This window comes from Schistocerca nitens, chromosome 9 (assembly GCF_023898315.1).
Source record: "Schistocerca nitens isolate TAMUIC-IGC-003100 chromosome 9, iqSchNite1.1, whole genome shotgun sequence".
In the NCBI taxonomy this organism is placed as follows: Eukaryota; Metazoa; Arthropoda; class Insecta; order Orthoptera; family Acrididae; genus Schistocerca; species Schistocerca nitens.
Window position 1 is genome coordinate 467,227,647 of NC_064622.1, and position 20,287 is coordinate 467,247,933.

At 40.6% G+C, this 20,287-nt stretch overlaps 9 non-coding genes across 9 annotated transcripts; 5 read left to right on the forward strand and 4 right to left on the reverse strand.

Moving 5' to 3' along the window:
• Positions 1 to 9,417: 9,417 nt before the first annotated feature.
• Positions 9,418 to 9,489, forward strand: Trnae-uuc (transfer RNA glutamic acid (anticodon UUC)). Its single transcript has one exon. It is a non-coding gene; the product is annotated as a tRNA-Glu (tRNA).
• Positions 9,490 to 11,221: 1,732 nt separating this feature from the next.
• Trnae-uuc (transfer RNA glutamic acid (anticodon UUC)) lies at positions 11,222 to 11,293 on the forward strand. The gene has a single exon. It is a non-coding gene; the product is annotated as a tRNA-Glu (tRNA).
• A 1,016-nt stretch (positions 11,294 to 12,309) lies between these two features.
• On the reverse strand, positions 12,310 to 12,381 carry Trnag-ccc (transfer RNA glycine (anticodon CCC)). The gene has a single exon. It is a non-coding gene; the product is annotated as a tRNA-Gly (tRNA).
• A 644-nt stretch (positions 12,382 to 13,025) lies between these two features.
• Trnae-uuc (transfer RNA glutamic acid (anticodon UUC)) lies at positions 13,026 to 13,097 on the forward strand. The gene has a single exon. It is a non-coding gene; the product is annotated as a tRNA-Glu (tRNA).
• A 1,006-nt stretch (positions 13,098 to 14,103) lies between these two features.
• On the reverse strand, positions 14,104 to 14,175 carry Trnag-ccc (transfer RNA glycine (anticodon CCC)). Its single transcript has one exon. It is a non-coding gene; the product is annotated as a tRNA-Gly (tRNA).
• Positions 14,176 to 14,819: 644 nt separating this feature from the next.
• On the forward strand, positions 14,820 to 14,891 carry Trnae-uuc (transfer RNA glutamic acid (anticodon UUC)). The gene has a single exon. It is a non-coding gene; the product is annotated as a tRNA-Glu (tRNA).
• Positions 14,892 to 15,918: 1,027 nt separating this feature from the next.
• Trnag-ccc (transfer RNA glycine (anticodon CCC)) lies at positions 15,919 to 15,990 on the reverse strand. The gene has a single exon. It is a non-coding gene; the product is annotated as a tRNA-Gly (tRNA).
• Positions 15,991 to 16,634: 644 nt separating this feature from the next.
• Trnae-uuc (transfer RNA glutamic acid (anticodon UUC)) lies at positions 16,635 to 16,706 on the forward strand. The gene has a single exon. It is a non-coding gene; the product is annotated as a tRNA-Glu (tRNA).
• A 1,017-nt stretch (positions 16,707 to 17,723) lies between these two features.
• Positions 17,724 to 17,795, reverse strand: Trnag-ccc (transfer RNA glycine (anticodon CCC)). Its single transcript has one exon. It is a non-coding gene; the product is annotated as a tRNA-Gly (tRNA).
• Positions 17,796 to 20,287: the final 2,492 nt, after the last annotated feature.

Sequence of the window (20,287 nt, forward strand, 5' to 3'; positions counted from 1 at the left end):
AATTAGTATCTTAGCATCAAACTAAACTTTTATAAAATAACTTTATCTTTATTTACCCAACTGTTATGCGAATTATCAAAACCTAACCATTTAACATAAGCTGTATGTCCTCTCCATCTTAAAACTTTTTCAACTAAGTATACATTTGGACATTTCGTTTTCTGTAGTTCTTGTTCATAAAAATTTCCTTTTAAATCTTTTACTTTATATGTAACTGGATTAGAGTGAATAACATTTTCAATTACAAATATTTCTGTTGACCAATTAGCTGTATATCCTTTTTCAAAAGGGCGTTTAAGTTTACTAATTCTCACTTTATCATCTTTTTTAAATTTGGTGCCAGCTTCATTAGCGTCAGCTGAAGCAGACCTTAGTCTGCGACTAGAGACAATATTAGTTTTTTCAAATTTGTTTCATTTACTTCTATTGGTTTCATTTTTATTGTAGAATGTTTTGTATTATATTTATCAATTAGATCTTTAACAAGATCGATCCATTTATAATTTCCTTGTAAAGCAAATTTCTTCTGAATAATTACAATAATGATTAATGTTATATTTCTTTAATTATTCTTTGAGTTCTTTGTTACAGAATTCTTTGCCATTATCTGTTTGTAAATTATTTGGCTATCTATCTATAAACATTTTTTGAAAAGCATCAACTACATTCTTGCTTGTTTTATCTTTAATAGGAACAGACAAAGCAAATTTCGAAAAGACATCAGTAACAGTCAATAAATATTTATATCCTTTGTTTATTTTAGAAATTCCTTTTAAATTACCAGAATCCATTTCAACTAAATCAGCTTGCCATAAATCATCTATACTAAAAGAAACAACTTTTCTTCTTTTAAAATTCTTTCTCATTGGTTTAAGTAATTCATTAATTATTTCTTCATGAATATTATTATTTAGACCTTCACCAGCACTTACATTTTTTTTACAAATTTACTCTTTTTATTTTTACGTATTGTACAAAGACCTTCAAATCTTTGTCTTTCATTTTTAGTTGTTACTCTATGTGGATTATGTTTTTCTGTAAACTTTTTACACTTCAAACAATGAATATGATTTTCTTCAAGAACTAAATGCGAATTATGATTTTCCATTTATATAGAAAAAAAATTTAATAAGAGATTTTATAATTGTTCCATTCCATCGTCATCGTTTGATTCAAGTAGCAATTCCCCAAATAAAAATACTTTTGGCTCTACAGGAACAGTTTTTATTGTTTCATTTAGAGATATATGCAATTCATCTTTCCATTTCATTTCATGTTCATTATCGAGTTGATCAGTATATATATTTTGTATCTTATTATTGGATCTTTTTAGGTTTACTGTAAAATTAACAGGATACACTTCACCATCAAAACTGTATCCAGATATAAGAATTTTCTTAAATTTACATCATACTCAAATTTATGTTTAGTATTTCATTTCTAACCATAAAAGTAAATTCATTTAATTTTTTATCATACATTCTTTTTTGAAGATCATTTATTTGACTTAGATATGATGTTAAATCTGCTTTTGAAAAGTAATCTGAATGTGCTTCTTCAATCTCCTCTTTGTAAAATAATTTGATACATCACTTTTATTGATATAGTTACTGAATTGTGTTACAATGATTGTATATTCACGTTTTGTAACATATCCCTTTTCTAAGTATTGTTGAGTAACTGCATCATAGCAATTTACTGGATCTTTTATATCTACTATTCGTCTAGCTTTAAAATCAATAAAAGTTTTACTTATTTTAAAAATGCCTCATAAGTCTTTCTGGAATTGTTTGATTAAATTATCTATTTTTCGTTCTAAACATTTTTAATTTTTGATTCCAATGATCCTAATCGTATAATGATTCCTCATCCAATTTGATCTTATTTCCAAAAATGTCAATTTATTAAACCTAAAGTATCATTAAAAATATAATTATCACATAATTTTAAAACGAAATAACATAAATGACCACATATTACTTCATTAAAATTTTGTATACTTTCTCTATTGTAATATAATTCGCTTTTTCCTAAATAGTCAACTGATTAATTTGGTATATTACCGCCAAATGAATCAGAAACAACTTTTTTATCTTCATTTTTATAATAACCAATCCAATGAGATCCAGGATTATCAGATGTATCTAAATTTACTATACCACATTCAATTTTAAATGGCTTATTTGATAATTCATCAATCGTATATACACCACAAAAGTGTTTAATTTTTAATTGTTTAGTAAGTTCCTCTATATCAAAATTACTTAATGTATTAGGATATTTATTAATTACTTTTTTATATTTTTTTTTGTTTTCTTTATTCCTGTTCCTACTTATTGTTCTTCTAATTCCTTATCAGCTTTCTTTTTGTTTATAACTGCATTTGCAATTGCTGCAGATCAATCAGCTAAAGAACCTATTGTTGCTAAATATGGTAATGCAGCTAATAATGATGGTAGAAATCCTCCTTCATGTTGTATTAATGCATGACCATCTTTCTTTTTTTGTTAAGTATTCAATAATTTTCTAACAATGGGAAGACGTAATGTAATAAATAAATTTCCTCCAACTTTCTTTTCTTTCTTTCTTTTAGAACATCTGTTAAAAATGGCCCAATTGTATTTAATTGGTCATTATTTAACTATAATGTAATTGACTTTGGTTCTGTTTTGCCACTAGGTAGCAAAGTATAATCAATTATAACGTTATTCATTTATATAGTCAAAAATTTAATAAAGATTTTTTAACTGTATAATCCCTAACCATTTTCATCAACATTAATTCCCATCCCTAATTTTCGTTTTCCATACATTATTCCTCTAAATGCTGTTGCTGCAACTTTTACACCAAACGAAGCATCATTTGCATACATTCTTTTGCAGCTAATTGAAGTTCTTTATCAGCTATATATCTTTTTTCCAAATCTTTATTATCTCTATAAGCAATATCATGTTTTTTACAAGCCTCATCTAACAGATTTATAACTTTATCACCTTTAACTAATCTTTCTTCTAATTTCGTCCCTGGACCACAAAATGGATAACCAGGGAGATGCATTTCAAATGGCAATTTGTTAATTAAAGTATTTACTAATCCTTTTCTATATTTATCACTTTTCCAAAATGTATGTGGAAGATTATTCAAAAATCTAATTAAATATGGAATTCCTTTTGGATTATCATTTATAAAATCACTAAATTTATTTAAATTTGTGCATTACCAACTTTTTCATTACGATAATTTTTATTTCCAGCTAATAACTGCTAATCTATCAATTAATTGTCTCACATCATTCATCCAAACATATTCAATTGATTTATCCGCATTTTTTTAAATTAAACCTTTACCTTTTCGTTACGGAGAATTGAAATCTGAAGAATCTATAGTTTGTCTTCTTTAGTTTGGAAAATAATCAACAATTTCTTTTATTAAGTAGTTACATTTATTACCTTTACTTGATCTTATTTTATTTGGATTATTATCAGAATATAAAGCTCCAGAATTATATAATGTATCTGCATAATTTGATAAAACAACAGAATTAAACTTGTCATTCACATCATCTATAGTAATTTGTTTTTCAGTTAGTAGTTCTCATTAATTCATCTGTACCATCATATGTTTTCTCCCCAATTTTTTATTTATCTCCACTGAATTCAACAGGTAAATTACCAACATACTTAAACATGCCAACAGGTTTTAAACCAAAAATTTAATTTTCACTGTGATTAATGGACTGTAACATTCTGTCACTCACATTTTGATGACTACTTGATTCTTTTTCTTCTTTGTATTTATTTAATACATCTTGAATTTCTGATTCACTTAATGTATAATCAAATTTTCCAGGAATATCATCAGACCAATCTTTTAATAGTTTAATTGGTGATGAATCTCCAAAATCTTCTATATGATGACAGTATGGAATCTTTTGTTTTTCAACTTCTCTATTTTCTTCAATTGATTTTAAAACATTATCACCTAATCCTAAGATTCCTTGTTTAACTTGTTCAATTGCAACAACAACTGGTTGATCGTCCTTTTTATAGTTTTCATATTCTGTTCTTGGTTGCTTTTCCAAAGCATAAATTGTTCTTTTAAATCTTCAGCAGTCTTTATTTTGTTTACATTTATGTTTAATGTTTAACATTTATGTTTATTTCTATGTTTATGTTTTTGTTTAACGTTTATGTTTATTTCATGTTTATGTTATTAAAAATTAATGAGGTAACGCATTTTACTTATACATTTATCATAATAACAACAACCACAAGTGTCTGGTCCACATGTACATTATCCTTAGACCATGAACAATTTGTATAATGTTGACCATAAATTGATTCTACTTTTTGTGATTTTTCGTATTTTTTTAAAGTAATCAACAGCTTCTTTAAATTCATTTATATGTTCAGGTAAAACCCCATCATCATGGTCTAATAGATATATGATATCATTTTTTAAAGTGGCCATTTATTATAGATAAAAATAATTAAAGATTTATAAAATGTTGTGTTTTATTTCTAAACTTAACTTCATTTGGTTTTCTAGTCATGTCTATTGTGAAAAATCCAAACTCATCACTCCATTATTTACTACTCATTTCTTTAAAAATATCAACAAATCCATGATACATATGATTTACATTTGTATCATCTTGTCTAAAGGTATTTAAAATATTTAAATTGTCTAACTAACTGTTTAGGTATTTACGAATAAGTTTGAGCTGAATAAAAGCAATCTAAACCTTTGCATCTGCCTCTAGTAAAATATTGTCTTAGAATATCTTGATTTTCTAGAATTGATACTATGGCTGAAATAAACTTTTTGAATAAATGTATAAATGTTTAAATTTATTCCAATTTAAACATCCTGGAGCTAAAATATAATTATCAATCATTAATGTTGTTTTTCCACAACCACTTGGTCCAATTATCACATATCTAATAGAATTTGGTAAAAGTTTACCATGTTTGTTTTTCAACTTATATTCTGGAATTCTTACTTCAGGTTCCCAAACTGTTTTTTTCGTTTATTTAATAATTTTTTTCAGTAGTAAATGAGTAGATTGATGCAGTCTAAAGACAGTGTTGCTGTCGCCTATTTCAACTTAGTGATAAATCTTCAATACTTAGAAAAAGTGATAATATACTAATGTTTCACTAGTTGGTTTTTATTCTACTTTTTTAATGCCAAATATTACAACAAAAAATAATAAACTTTATTGTGATGGAGAAACGATACAAATTCCTATAGGTCAACATAGTTTTAAAAATTTAGGAAATTTATTCATTCAAAAAAACCTAATATACATATTAAGGCAGATGAAATTTTAAATAGAATTGTTATTGAAAGTGATTTAAAATTGTATATGGATGTAGCAGATAGTATCGGAAATATACTTGGTTTTAGCAATCAAATTATTTTCCATAATGAAAAAGCCATAGCTAAAGATGTTCCTAAAATTATTGCTTTTGAATTAATAAATATAAATTTTAATCTTGCTGATGGAATGTATGTAAAACATAATGATCATTTTCATAAAGAAATTAATATTTTTGATCCATTTAAACATAATGCACAAGTTGATGGGCAAATAATTTATGAACCAAAATATCCTGTAAATGTTCCTATTTTTAATACTATTCAACATTTAAAAGTTACTACAACTGATGAAAATGATAATTTAGTTGACTTTAATGGTGCTACTGTAACAGTTGTTTTAGAAATATCTTAGTCATAGACTGAAGTCTGCTTTGCTACTGCTAATAATTTTTTTTCCTTAATAACAGACAAATAAATAAAGACAACAGATGGCCGAAGCTAGTACGGGAGTGGAGTCCGAGAGAGCACCGGAGGCCTAGAGGAAGACCACCAATCAAATGGGACAAAGACATCAAGAAGATCGCTGGTATCACCTGGCAGATAACTGCCCAAGACCATCCCACTTGGAGAAGACTTATGAAAGCCTACCTGAATCGACAACTCGAAGAGGCCACATCTAATGATTGAATTGGCTGATGATGATGATGATGAAATAACTGCTAAAACAATCTTAGACTGTGTCATGAATAAAATTGAATGTTATCAATTCCATTCATTCCCTGTGAATGAGAAAACCAAAAATAATTTAAATGTTCCTAACAAAGATAAAGGAATTGAAATAAATATTGGTGATGGTTGGCTTCATCCAAATCATGCACAACTGTACATGAATTTTAGTACTATTGGAAATGATGGCACTGATTATCCAACTTATGATGGAAAATCAAACAAATAAATTAATGGATAATTATGTAGCAAAACTGTTTGATTTTATAATGATAAAGGAAAAAACATTTTATCTAGAATTGAACATCCTTTTATTTCTTCATCTGTTTTACTTCATCTAACTTCATCTGTTACTGACAAAATAAGTTTAGGACATAATTAATGCAGGAAAAATAAATAGTGAAAGAAATGAAGTTCTTTATCCACTATCATTACTTAGTGGATTTTTTAAAGAGTATAAAGAAATTATGTGGGAAGGGGATTTAACAGTAAATTTTACATGTAGTTCATCTTCTGGAGACACAATTTTACATTGGTCTGATAAAAATGATGCTCGAATTGAAATAAGACACACTTCCTAAAGAAGAGAAAATAGTTATAGAATCTATGGAAATTATTGTACCAGTTGTTAAATATGAACCAAAATATGAACTTGAACTATGTGAAATTATTCTTAAGAATCCGAAAATTCCTATTTCCTTTTATGGACTTCAAACACAAGAAGTTGCCGGATTATCTGGTAAAAACAGTTTTGAACTAGATATTACAAATTACTATAACTCTACGGGATTTGATATGCCATACTTCGTATTTGTTACATTTCAAACAAATCGTAAAAATAATCAATTAGTTGATTTGTCATTATTTGATCATGACAAATTACGGAATATGTATTTAAAAAATGATGAAATGAAGTTTTTCCTCAACAAATGTCGAATATTAATCCGCCAAACAATTTTCTGAAAGCATATGATGCATTTCTTGATTTTAAAAGAATTACTTTACTAAAATCGGATATTGATGTTAGTCCATTTAGTTTTATAAATAATTATCCAATTTATGTAATCAATATGACACGCAGAAAGAATGTTGTAGCCACTAAGAAAACTACTATGAAAGTTTATGCAACTTTCAATGATGAAATTCCAAATGATACACTTGCTTACGTAATTATGTATGGTAAAAAGAATCTTACATATGATGCACAACATAGATTACTTACTGAAAATTTTTAATTATTAACATTTGCTTCTATATAAATGAATGAGAAACTTAAAAAATTATAAAAGGGTTAACTTCTTGCTTATATACATTTCTGAAACATTTTAAGAAAGATAGAAAAAATAAAAACTGAAAATTTTTGTATCTTACTTAATAAATGATTTCCGATTTATTTTATCACATTTTTTCTAGATAGCTCTTTTGATGTAGATTATTGACTGAGGAATTAACAAAAAGTTGTTTGCCCCTTGGCCCTGTGAGTTATGCAACCGGACTTACTTCATTGTATTGCACGTATCAAACTTTTTGGGGAAAAGGGCCTAATCAAAAATGCAATCAGATTCCAATATCTCTAAAAATAAATTTATAGTAAAAACGAATTTTCATAGTCCAAAAGTGCTGAGTCATGGTAGATACATTTTGCATGTATGAAACTGTACTTAATTTTATATGTATCTAACTGTACTTAGTTCAGACTAATGCTTGCAGATGTCTCTCTAACTGGATTCTAACTTCTGTTAACAGATAGCATCGAAGTAAGTTCCATTTACTTTAATGTGGAAACGTACATTACTTTAGATGTAATTTCCTCTAGTTTTGTTTATAATTTTGTCGTTCAAAATCGCATTCATCAATTGTTCACGCTTGTTCTCCAATTTTAAAATGGAATAATGTTAAGAAACTAATGAATTTGATCCTGAAAGAAATTGAAAAACACGTTGATTTTTAGAAGATACTTTGTTAGTAGAACTCCAACTATATATACATTCTTCAAGCTCCTTTACTTCAGCAAAAACCTTCACACAAACATTGACCAATGAGAGTGCGCATGTCAAAGGTCATTATAATGTATTTGAGTGCTAACCATTTGGCTAAAGTATCCAACTCTCTCACTTATTTACTTGATAGAATCCCGAACAAAAGAAGCGGTTCTGTTACTTCAGAACTTAGTGTAGTGTAGGGCTGTGTACGTAACAGTAGAGAAGTACAAAATACAGAAAATGTGTGTAGGACAATGTGTTGGATGTTTTGCACCTTTTCAAAATCAATAAAAATTTTAATATAATTTACTTCTGTTAACTAATTTATTTATGTTCACAATGTAAAATTTACTTTTCTCATTATTTTGTTTAAATGGACAACACTACGTGTCAGCTAAAGCAGACTTTAGACTGTGCCAAGCCACAATTAAGACAGTGTAGTGAATGTATGATTAAAAAAACTACTGTCGAATTTTATAAAGATAAATATCAAACAGGTACACGTTGCTATGTATGTAAAGAATACTGGTAAGAACGTCAGAAAATAAAAGTGAATGTGGGAGAAGAGTAATGGGTCTTCATTCAATAAACATTTTAAACAACAACTCACAACAATTTTATGCCTGCTCAAAAAGAAAGAATTAGGAAGATCTTGGGTAGAGAATAGCTTCGTTATATTAAGCTTTTAATATCTTACATTGTATGTAAAATAAGTGATTTTTATTATATTTACGATTATGTTATTTATATTAATATATTCTATTATATTATAAAACTATCTTATTAGGTGAAAGGGATGGTAGATGCATTTTTCATGTTCTGGAATATTACACCAATCTTATAGAAAATAAAAAATTCAATATGTTAATGAGTAATTTTTAATTTTTTTATAAGATTTGTTGAGTGGAACGGAACGTACAAAATCCTTCTACTATGGTGGGAAAAGAATTCTGAAATTAGAACTACTTAGTGAGGCTGGCGGTGGCGAGTATTCCTGTGTGCCTCCCTGGCGCAGTGGGCAGCGCGTGGCCTCTTCTTAAGGGCGTACGTTCGATCCTCACCTCAGCCATCTCATTTTCTCTCCACGACGGTGAAACGCACAGCATAGCTTTTGCGAGGTAAGGCCGTATTTGCCGTTTATTACCACCTAGGCTTCTTTGCGTCAACGTGAGAGTGTTTGTTTCCAGTTATTACTAATTACAGTGTTGCTAGTTGCACTCGAGACTGAAAGCGATGTTTGTGTAGTATGACTTGGGCGCTTTGGGAGTGAGTAAGCGGGATCGTGGCGGCGGACAGAGTTCAGCGTTGGCGCCAGATTCGGCCGTGAAGTTGCGTGGAGGAGAAGTATTTCTCGACGCATACACACGTAGTGGATACTTGAGGTATGTCCGGTATGGTCTAGTGGCTAGGATACCTGGCTTTCACCCAGGAGGCCCGGCTTCGATTCCCGGTACCGGAATGTGAATTTTCTGGGCTGGGATGAGAAAACCTGTCACGGCCGTTTTTCGTCTTCGTGGTGTTGCTGCTCTGGGTTCCAAGTATAAGTTGAGAGAAAGTCAAGAAAAAGAGATACATGCTCACGTGAATGGCGGGGCCGCTTTGAAGGAAGAGGAGATGGTTTTGCGGTTTTGGACTGCTGATGCGACAGTGTTGCGTGGCCCGTTAGCTCAGTGGGCTATAGCGTCGTGCTAGTAACACGGTCATGGGTTCGATCCCTCCACAGGCCATTCCATTTTCTTCGCTAACAGGAAATGCAGTCTTCTGCGAGACTCTGCCAGGCAGATTCCAAAATTACCTGCACATCGAGCTACAAGTCTGAACGTTTCACTCAGTTGTCGTCAACGGCCGGCTCCCTTTCGATTAATGAAGTTAAGCAGAGGTGGGCGTGGTTAGTGATTTGATGGGTGATAGGCGGGAACTCTGCGTGCTATTGGACCTTTCCACTTTCACCCCCACCCTCCCCCTTTCGTGTTACAGTGTTGTTGTGCTATGGTGCCTCCCTCAGCAATTTAAATTACGTTAACGAACATATGATCCAAAATTTAAAGAGGTTGTTTGCAAAAAGAGCGAAAGTTAAGTGCCAGAACGACTTTGGCAATAACACAACCGTACGAATCCACAGATAATTTCTCAAATATCGTAGATAACACCGTAGCGAAGCAGTGAGATTTCCGAAATTTGTAAATGAAAATTTAGCTTTTCGTATTGAAAAGGAAAGGTACTCTTGATTACCTTATTTCTCGCAGCCGATTGTCGTACTTCGCCTGTCATATCGGCCCCACTGCCGAGCGGCAGCGAGCGGCAGTCGGGCCAAGTCGACACACGATGAAGTGAAATCAACTGAAGGACCCGCCCACGTAGCTGGAACGAGGCGAGAGACGAGCAGATATTACTTGGTGCGCGACACTTGGCAATTTCGAGGATCGCATGGTGTTGAACACACACTATTGCGCTACGCAAAAATGACAATGCTCCTGCGGTGGCCGGGAATCGAACCCGGATCAACTGCTTGGGAAGCAACCATGCTGACTGTTACACCACCACTGCACTGCGCTGCAGGCTTCCTGTGTCGTGATCCGTTGCCGCCCCTGCTGCCACCAGAGGCCGAAGCGAATCTGCTGCAGGCGCCCTGCCCGCCAGCACATCCGAACGCTTTGCCACGCTGCTTCCAGGGCGAGGCACCGTAACTAGACGCAGGATTGACTTCCGCTGAGAAGTCCACCGTTTCGTGTTCGGCATGGTGGGAAAAGAATTCTGAAATTAGAACTACTTAGTGAGGCTGGCGGTGGCGAGTATTCCTGTGTGCCTCCCTGGCGCAGTGGGCAGCGCGTGGCCTCTTCTTAAGGGCGTACGTTCGATCCTCACCTCAGCCATCTCATTTTCTCTCCACGACGGTGAAACGCACAGCATAGCTTTTGCGAGGTAAGGCCGTATTTGCCGTTTATTACCACCTAGGCTTCTTTGCGTCAACGTGAGAGTGTTTGTTTCCAGTTATTACTAATTACAGTTTTGCTAGTTGCACTCGAGACTGAAAGCGATGTTTGTGTAGTATGACTTGGGCGCTTTGGGAGTGAGTAAGCGGGATCGTGGCGGCGGACAGAGTTCAGCGTTGGCGCCAGATTCGGCCGTGAAGTTGCGTGGAGGAGAAGTATTTCTCGACGCATACACACGTAGTGGATACTTGAGGTATGTCCGGTATGGTCTAGTGGCTAGGATACCTGGCTTTCACCCAGGAGGCCCGGCTTCGGTTCCCGGTACCGGAATGTGAATTTTCTGGGCTGGGATGAGAAAACCTGTCACGGCCGTTTTTCGTCTTCGTGGTGTTGCTGCTCTGGGTTCCAAGTATAAGTTGAGAGAAAGTCAAGAAAAAGAGATTCCAGCTCACGTGAATGGCGGGGCCGCTTTGAAGGAAGAGGAGATGGTTTTGCGGTTTTGGACTGCTGATGCGACAGTGTTGCGTGGCCCGTTAGCTCAGTGGGCTATAGCGTCGTGCTAGTAACACGGTCATGGGTTCGATCCCTCCACAGGCCATTCCATTTTCTTCGCTAACAGGAAATGCAGTCTTCTGCGAGACTCTGCCAGGCAGATTCCAAAATTACCTGCACATCGAGCTACAAGTCTGAACGTTTCACTCAGTTGTCGTCAACGGCCGGCTCCCTTTCGATTAATGAAGTTAAGCAGAGGTGGGCGTGGTTAGTGATTTGATGGGTGATAGGCGGGAACTCTGCGTGCTATTGGACCTTTCCACTTTCACCCCCACCCTCCCCCTTTTGTGTTACAGTGTTGTTGTGCTATGGTGCCTCCCTCAGCAATTTAAATTACGTTAACGATCATATGATCCAAAATTTAAAGAGGTTGTTTGCAAAAAGAGCGAAAGTTAAGTGCCAGAACGACTTTGGCAATAACACAACCGTACGAATCCACAGATAATTTCTCAAATATCGTAGATAACACCGTAGCGAAGCGGTGAGATTTCCGAAATTTGTAAATGAAAATTTAGCTTTTCGTATTGAAAAGGAAAGGTACTCTTGATTACCTTATTTCTCGCAGCCGATTGTCGTACTTCGCCTGTCATATCGGCCCCACTGCCGAGCGGCAGCGAGCGGCAGTCGGGCCAAGTCGACACACGATGAAGTGAAATCAACTGAAGGACCCGCCCACGTAGCTGGAACGAGGCGAGAGACGAGCAGATATTACTTGGTGCGCGACACTTGGCAATTTCGAGGATCGCATAGTGTTGAACACACACTATTGCGCTACGCAAAAATGAAAATGCTCCTGCGGTGGCCGGGAATCGAACCCGGATCAACTGCTTGGGAAGCAACCATGCTGACCGTTACACCACCACCGCACTGCGCTGCAGGCTTCCTGTGTCGTGATCCGTTGCCGCCCCTGCTGCCACCAGAGGCCGAAGCGAATCTGCTGCAGGCGCCCTGCCCGCCAGCACATCCGAACGCTTAGCCACGCTGCTTCCAGGGCGAGGCACCGTAACTAGACGCAGGATTGACTTCCGCTGAGAAGTCCACCGTTTCGTGTTCGGCATGGTAGGAAAAGAATTCTGAAATTAGAACTACTTAGTGAGGCTGGCGGTGGCGAGTATTCCTGTGTGCCTCCCTGGCGCAGTGGGCAGCGCGTGGCCTCTTCTTAAGGGCGTACGTTCGATCCTCACCTCAGCCATCTCATTTTCTCTCCACGACGGTGAAACGCACAGCATAGCTTTTGCGAGGTAAGGCCGTATTTGCCGTTTATTACCACCTAGGCTTCTTTGCGTCAACGTGAGAGTGTTTGTTTCCAGTTATTACTAATTACAGTTTTGCTAGTTGCACTCGAGACTGAAAGCGATGTTTGTGTAGTATGACTTGGCCGCTTTGGGAGTGAGTAAGCGGGATCGTGGCGGCGGACAGAGTTCAGCGTTGGCGCCAGATTCGGCCGTGAAGTTGCGTGGAGGAGAAGTATTTCTCGACGCATACACACGTAGTGGATACTTGAGGTATGTCCGGTATGGTCTAGTGGCTAGGATACCTGGCTTTCACCCAGGAGGCCCGGCTTCGATTCCCGGTACCGGAATGTGAATTTTCTGGGCTGGGATGAGAAAACCTGTCACGGCCGTTTTTCGTCTTCGTGGTGTTGCTGCTCTGGGTTCCAAGTATAAGTTGAGAGAAAGTCAAGAAAAAGAGATACATGCTCACGTGAATGGCGGGGCCGCTTTGAAGGAAGAGGAGATGGTTTTGCGGTTTTGGACTGCTGATGCGACAGTGTTGCGTGGCCCGTTAGCTCAGTGGGCTATAGCGTCGTGCTAGTAACACGGTCATGGGTTCGATCCCTCCACAGGCCATTCCATTTTCTTCGCTAACAGGAAATGCAGTCTTCTGCGAGACTCTGCCAGGCAGATTCCAAAATTACCTGCACATCGAGCTACAAGTCTGAACGTTTCACTCAGTTGTCGTCAACGGCCGGCTCCCTTTCGATTAATGAAGTTAAGCAGAGGTGGGCGTGTTTAGTGATTTGATGGGTGATAGGCGGGAACTCTGCGTGCTATTGGACCTTTCCACTTTCACCCCCACCCTCCCCCTTTTGTGTTACAGTGTTGTCGTGCTATGGTGCCTCCCTCAGCAATTTAAATTACGTTAACGATCATATGATCCAAAATTTAAAGAGGTTGTTTGCAAAAAGAGCGAAAGTTAAGTGCCAGAACGACTTTGGCAATAACACAACCGTACGAATCCACAGATAATTTCTCAAATATCGTAGATAACACCGTAGCGAAGCAGTGAGATTTCCGAAGTTTGTAAATGAAAATTTAGCTTTTCGTATTGAAAAGGAAAGGTACTCTTGATTACCTTATTTCTCGCAGCCGATTGTCGTACTTCGCCTGTCATATCGGCCCCACTGCCGAGCGGCAGTCGAGCCAAGTCGACACACGATGAAGTGAAATCAACTGAAGGACCCGCCCACGTAGCTGGAACGAGGCGAGAGACGAGCAGATATTACTTGGTGCGCGACACTTGGCAATTTCGAGGATCGCATGGTGTTGAACACACACTATTGCGCTACGCAAAAATGACAATGCTCCTGCGGTGGCCGGGAATCGAACCCGGATCAACTGCTTGGGAAGCAACCATGCTGACCGTTACACCACCACCGCACTGCGCTGCAGGCTTCCTGTGTCGTGATCCGTTGCCTCCCCTGCTGCCACCAGAGGCCGAAGCGAATCTGCTGCAGGCGCCCTGCCCGCCAGCACATCCGAACGCTTTGCCACGCTGCTTCCAGGGCGAGGCACCGTAACTAGACGCAGGATTGACTTCCGCTGAGAAGTCCACCGTTTCGTGTTCGGCATGGTGGGAAAAGAATTCTGAAATTAGAACTACCTAGTGAGGCTGGCGGTGGCGAGTATTCCTGTGTGCCTCCCTGGCGCAGTGGGCAGCGCGTGGCCTCTTCTTAAGGGCGTACGTTCGATCCTCACCTCAGCCATCTCATTTTCTCTCCACGACGGTGAAACGCACAGCATAGCTTTTGCGAGGTAAGGCCGTATTTGCCGTTTATTACCACCTAGGCTTCTTTGCGTCAACGTGAGAGTGTTTGTTTTCAGTTATTACTAATTACAGTTTTGCTAGTTGCACTCGAGACTGAAAGCGATGTTTGTGTAGTATGACTTGGGCGCTTTGGGAGTGAGTAAGCGGGATCGTGGCGGCGGACAGAGTTCAGCGTTGGCGCCAGATTCGGCCGTGAAGTTGCGTGGAGGAGAAGTATTTCTCGACGCATACACACGTAGTGGATACTTGAGGTACGTCCGGTATGGTCTAGTGGCTAGGATACCTGGCTTTCACCCAGGAGGCCCGGGTTCGATGCCCAGTACCGGAATGTGAATTTTCTGGGCTGGGATGAGAAAACCTGTCACGGCCGTTTTTCGTCTTCGTGGTGTTGCTGCTCTGGGTTCCAAGTATAAGTTGAGAGAAAGTCAAGAAAAAGAGATACATGCTCACGTGAATGGCGGGGCCGCTTTGAAGGAAGAGGAGATGGATTTGCGGTTTTGGACTGCTGATGCGACAGTGTTGCGTGGCCCGTTAGCTCAGTGGGCTATAGCGTCGTGCTAGTAACACGGTCATGGGTTCGATCCCTCCACAGGCCATTCCATTTTCTTCGCTAACAGGAAATGCAGTCTTCTGCGAGACTCTGCCAGGCAGATTCCAAAATTACCTGCACATCGAGCTACAAGTCTGAACGTTTCACTCAGTTGTCGTCAACGGCCGGCTCCCTTTCGATTAATGAAGTTAAGCAGATGTGGGCGTGGTTAGTGATTTGATGGGTGATAGGCGGGAACTCTGCGTGCTATTGGACCTTTCCACTTTCACCCCCACCCTCCCCCTTTTGTGTTACAGTGTTGTTGTGCTATGGTGCCTCCCTCAGCAATTTAAATTACGTTAACGAACATATGATCCAAAATTTAAAGAGGTTGTTTGCAAAAAGAGCGAAAGTTAAGTGCCAGAACGACTTTGGCAATAACACAACCGTACGAATCCACAGATAATTTCTCAAATATCGTAGATAACACCGTAACGAAGCAGTGAGATTTCCGAAATTTGTAAATGAAAATTTAGCTTTTCGTATTGAAAAGGAGAGGTACTCTTGATTACCTTATTTCTCGCAGCCGATTGTCGTACTTCGCCTGTCATATCGGCCCCACTGCCGAGCGGCGGCGAGCGGCAGTCGAGCGGCAGTCGGGCCAAGTCGACACACGATGAAGTGAAATCAACTGAAGGACCCGCCCACGTAGCTGGAACGAGGCGAGAGACGAGCAGATATTACTTGGTGCGCGACACTTGGCAATTTCGAGGATCGCATGGTGTTGAACACACACTATTGCGCTACGCAAAAATGACAATGCTCCTGCGGTGGCCGGGAATCGAACCCGGATCAACTGCTTGGGAAGCAACCATGCTGACCGTTACACCACCACCGCACTGCGCTGCAGGCTTCCTGCGTCGTGATCCGTTGCCGCCCCTGCTGCCACCAGAGGCCGAAGCGAATCTGCTGCAGGCGCCCTGCCCGCCAGCACATCCGAACGCTTTGCCACGCTGCTTCCAGGGCGAGGCACCGTAACTAGACGCAGGATTGACTTCCGCTGAGAAGTCCACCGTTTCGTGTTCGGCATGGTGGGAAAAGAATTCTGAAATTAGAACTACCTAGTGAGGCTGGCGGTGGCGAGTATTCCTGTGTGCCTCCCTGGCGCAGTGGGCAGCGCGTGGCCTCTTCTTAAGGGCGTACGTTCGATCCTCACCTCAGCCATCTCATTTTCTCTCCACGACGGTGAAACGCACAGCATAGCTTTTGCGAGGTAAGGCCGTATTTGCCGTTTATTACCACCTAGGCTTCTTTGCGTCAACGTGAGAGTGTTTGTTTCCAGTTATTACTAATTACAGTTTTGCTAGTTGCACTCGAGACTGAAAGCGATGTTTGTGTAGTATGACTTGGCCGCTTTGGGAGTGAGTAAGCGGGATCGTGGCGGCGGACAGAGTTCAGCGTTGGCGCCAGATTCGGCCGTGAAGTTGCGTGGAGGAGAAGTATTTCTCGACGCATACACACGTAGTGGATACTTGAGGTATGTCCGGTATGGTCTAGTGGCTAGGATACCTGGCTTTCACCCAGGAGGCCCGGCTTCGATTCCCGGTACCGGAATGTGAATTTTCTGGGCTGGGATGAGAAAACCTGTCACGGCCGTTTTTCGTCTTCGTGGTGTTGCTGCTCTGGGTTCCAAGTATAAGTTGAGAGAAAGTCAAGAAAAAGAGATACATGCTCACGTGAATGGCGGGGCCGCTTTGAAGGAAGAGGAGATGGTTTTGCGGTTTTGGACTGCTGATGCGACAGTGTTGCGTGGCCCGTTAGCTCAGTGGGCTATAGCGTCGTGCTAGTAACACGGTCATGGGTTCGATCCCTCCACAGGCCATTCCATTTTCTTCGCTAACAGGAAATGCAGTCTTCTGCGAGACTCTGCCAGGCAGATTCCAAAATTACCTGCACATCGAGCTACAAGTCTGAACGTTTCACTCAGTTGTCGTCAACGGCCGGCTCCCTTTCGATTAATGAAGTTAAGCAGAGGTGGGCGTGTTTAGTGATTTGATGGGTGATAGGCGGGAACTCTGCGTGCTATTGGACCTTTCCACTTTCACCCCCACCCTCCCCCTTTTGTGTTACAGTGTTGTCGTGCTATGGTGCCTCCCTCAGCAATTTAAATTACGTTAACGAACATATGATCCAAAATTTAAAGAGGTTGTTTGCAAAAAGAGCGAAAGTTAAGTGCCAGAACGACTTTGGCAATAACACAACCGTACGAATCCACAGATAATTTCTCAAATATCGTAGATAACACCGTAGCGAAGCAGTGAGATTTCCGAAGTTTGTAAATGAAAATTTAGCTTTTCGTATTGAAAAGGAAAGGTACTCTTGATTACCTTATTTCTCGCAGCCGATTGTCGTACTTCGCCTGTCATATCGGCCCCACTGCCGAGCGGCAGTCGAGCGGCAGTCGGGCCAAGTCGACACACGATGAAGTGAAATCAACTGAAGGACCCGCCCACGTAGCTGGAACGAGGCGAGAGACGAGCAGATATTACTTGGTGCGCGACACTTGGCAATTTCGAGGATCGCATGGTGTTGAACACACACTATTGCGCTACGCAAAAATGACAATGCTACTGCGGTGGCCGGGAATCGAACCCGGATCAACTGCTTGGGAAGCAACCTTGCTGACCGTTACACCACCACCGCACTGCGCTGCAGGATTCCTTTGTCGTGATCCGTTGCCGCCCCTGCTGCCACCAGAGGCCGAAGCGAATCTGCTGCAGGCGCCCTGCCCGCCAGCACATCCGAACGCTTTGCCACGCTGCTTCCAGGGCGAGGCACCGTAACTAGACGCAGGATTGACTTCCGCTGAGAAGTCCACCGTTTCGTGTTCGGCATGGTGGGAAAAGAATTCTGAAATTAGAACTACTTAGTGAGGCTGGCGGTGGCGAGTATTCCTGTGTGCCTCCCTGGCGCAGTGGGCAGCGCGTGGCCTCTTCTTAAGGGCGTACGTTCGATCCTCACCTCAGCCATCTCATTTTCTCTCCACGACGGTGAAACGCACAGCATAGCTTTTGCGAGGTAAGGCCGTATTTGCCGTTTATTACCTCTCAACGTGAGAGTGTTTGTTTCCAGTTATTACTAATTACAGTTTTGCTAGTTGCACTCGAGACTGAAAGCGATGTTTGTGTAGTATGACTTGGGCGCTTTGGGAGTGAGTAAGCGGGATCGTGGCGGCGGACAGAGTTCAGCGTTGGCGCCAGATTCGGCCGTGAAGTTGCGTGGAGGAGAAGTATTTCTCGACGCATAAGTTCCGCTTTAGACGCCGTGCAGTGTGGACGTGCCTAGTCTTCCGCTCCGCCGTAGCGTTACGTATAGTGGAATATCGTTTTTGTTTCCGTGTTGTGTTGCAACTTCTGTGAGTGTTTCTCAGTCGTTGTTTCGTACCTTGTGTTACTTTCTGTCCTTATTTCAGTGTGTTTTGTGTAGCGGTTTCGACCGCATAGTTTGAAAATGTCGTCCCAGGTTATTCCTCGTCAGGCTACAGTTAGTTTTGCTTTTGACAAGTCAACCCGCCATGTGCAACCTAGTTCCCTTGAGATTCATGATTGGTTGGTAGATACCTTTGGTGTTCATTCGGATCAGGTGCACACTGCTTATTTTGATACCGAACTGTATGTTTTCTTTGTTAAGTTTATGGACCCACTTCAGGTTGATAAAATTCTTTCTAAATTTGGACATCAAGTTCTCTTTCGGCATCGGGATGATTCTGTCAGTACCGTGTTGCTTTCCAATGCTTCCATTACGTACACCAGTGTTCGTGGATAATGTCTATCTTAAGGAGGGTCTACAAAAGTATGGTGATGTTAAGAGCATTCGCCCTGAACGCTGGTCAAGCCAACATCGCCTGCAATGTTACAGTGGTATTCGTTGAGTCGAAATGCACATTAAGCAGAATATTCCATCTCACCTGCAGATCGGTGGATATCGTGTTCATGTCACATATAGTGGTCAGGTTGGCACGTGTTTTTTGTGCAATGAAAGTGGTCACGTGCGTACCGACTGTCCGCGGAGGGTTTTTGTTTTAAAAAATTCTCTCGAACAGCGTCGCAAGTTAACGGTCGCTGACCTCGTTGCAGGTGGTTCTACTCTTGGTGTAGCACAGTCCAATGTTCGTAGCGCCCCGCCACAGGTTTTGCACACCCCTGACACAGAATTTCCTCCTTTGCGTGCTAAATCTGATGTTGTACCGTCTGTCCCTCAGGTGGGTGTGCCTCTATTGCATAATAAGAGGCGTCGCCCACAAGATGGAAATAGTACGGATGAGGATCTCCCTGAGATGCCCCAGTCCGAGCGACCGGCATCCTCCGAGCCACAGAGTAGTGTCGATGCTCCCTGCCCTCCTGAGGTAGCGGTTCCGGTGGCGGCTGCTGACGCCCCTCCGCCCTCCGACGCGGCTTCTCTCGAGTCGGATCGTCGGTCGGGCCGGTTGGCGCCGTCTTCCCAACCGACTTCGTTGTCACAACAAGTGGAGCCGCAACAACTTCCTGCTTCGCTGCCCCACAGCTCTGCCAGCGGAGCTGCTCCGCTTCCTTCCACCTTTGCGGCCTCGGACCTTCCTGCTCACGTTTCGCCTCCGTGTAGTCCATGTTTGCCGGATGCTAGTGTCGATGTCGACCATTCCGTTTCGTCGGATGTTTCCCCCGCGACCCCGGATCCCGGATGTGGACCGGCGCGGGTGGTGTCGGATACAGAACTTGACCCTCCTACGTCACCGGCGGCTGAAGCTTCCTTGCCCGTCAGCCGACGCAAGTTACGCGTTCAGCCGAACGTTAATGCTGTTCGTAAAAAACCGAAGCGTAAGGGATCCGCGGAACGGGGTAGCAGTCCCCCTCCCTCGGATGCCTCCGTCTCCCCTGCTATGGACTGTGACGTTGGTGCGTCGGTGTAGGTGATTTCTTCTCTCGCTTTTCTCTCTATGGTTCAAGCATACACCTTTCTTACCTTAAATGTTAACCGTATTGAGTCCGACGTTCGCATTGCCTCTTTGCGGCAGTTTATTTACGACGCCTGTGCGGACGTAGTGTTTTTGCAGGAAGTGTTGTTTTCTGATCTCTCTCTACCTGGATTTCAAACTGTTTTTAATGTGGCGCCGGAATATTCAACAGGAACTGCTCTTTTCTTTCGAGAGGGCATTC